Raw genomic sequence first — 1,521 nt, forward strand, 5'->3', positions numbered from 1 at the left:
GAGCTACCACGTTTTTGGAGCCATTACCGGGGATTATGAGAGTTGTGAAAAAGTATTGTTCACAATTTCGCGCACCACCATGCCTGAACCTTTCACTTATGTATTTTCAACGGTGGAGTTTCTGCACACCATAGATTAAGGGTGTGGAGCTCTGCTGTACCTCAAGTTTCAATACAATTATTATTACTTTCTATTCAATTCTCTTTTATTCTTATTCCAAGATATACGTTGCACAAGACTTTGATGAATGTGATGATCCGTGACACTCATCATCATTCTCACCTATGAACGCGCGTGACTGACAACCACTTCCGTTCTACTTTAGGCCGGGCGCATATCTCTTAGATTCCCCAACAGAATCTTCATGGTATAAGCAAGATAGATGGCGGCATTCATGGGGATCCGGAAAGTCTAACCTTGTCTGTGGTATTCCGAGTAGGATTCCAGTATTGAATGACTGTGACGAGCTTCAAACTCCTGAAGGCTGGGCATTAGTGACAGACGCAAAAGAATCAAGGGATTTTATTCCAACCTGATTGAGAACCGACAGATGATTAGCCGTGCTGTGACAGAGCATTTGGACCATTTTCACTGAGAGGATGGGATGTAGCTATCAACAAGGGTGATGCCTCCAGACGATTAGCCATGCAGTGATAGCGCATAGGACCATTTTCCCGAGAAGATTAAAAGTAGCCATTAATGATGGTGATGCCCTACATACAGCTTGTCATGGAAAGGAGTAAGAAGGATTGGATGAAAGCAATAAGAAAGTAGAGATTCGAAAGGATTCTAGCATCTCCACACGCCTATCTGAAATTCCCACTATTGATTTACATAAGTATTTCTATCCCTTTTTTATTTTCTATTTATTATTGATTTTCGAAACCCATAACCATTTAATCCGCCTAACTGAGATTTACAAGGTAACCATAGCTTGCTTCATGCCAACAATCTCTGTGGGATCGACCCTTACTCACGTAAGGTATTACTTGGATGACCCAGTACACTTGCTGGTTAAGTTGAACGGAGTTGTGTCCACACATAGTTGAAAAAGCAATGAATTTTACAAAATACAATAACAAAGGAATCACAATTTCGTCCACCAGCATCCAATAGTACTAAAGAGGCAGCTTCTGAAGAAGCTTATGATCCTGAGAACCCTGCAATGGCAGAGGTTAATTACATGGGTGAACCTTATGGAAACACCTATAATTCATCATGGAGAAATCATCCAAATTTTTCATGGAAGGATCAACAGAAGCCTCAACAAGGCTTTAACAATGGTGGACGCAATAGGCTGAGCAATAGCAAGCCTTTTCCATCATCTTCTCAGCAACAGACAGAGAATTCTGAACAAAACACTTCTAATTTAGCCAATCTAGTCTCTGATCTGTCAAAGGCCACTTTCAGTTTCATGAGTGAAATAAGATCCTCCATCAGAAATCTGGAGGCACAAGTAGGCCAGCTGAGTAAGAAAGTCATTGAAACTCCTCCCAATATTCTCCCAAGCAATACAGAAGA

Source organism: Arachis duranensis, chromosome 4 (assembly GCF_000817695.3).
Source record: "Arachis duranensis cultivar V14167 chromosome 4, aradu.V14167.gnm2.J7QH, whole genome shotgun sequence".
NCBI lineage: Eukaryota > Viridiplantae > Streptophyta > Magnoliopsida > Fabales > Fabaceae > Arachis > Arachis duranensis.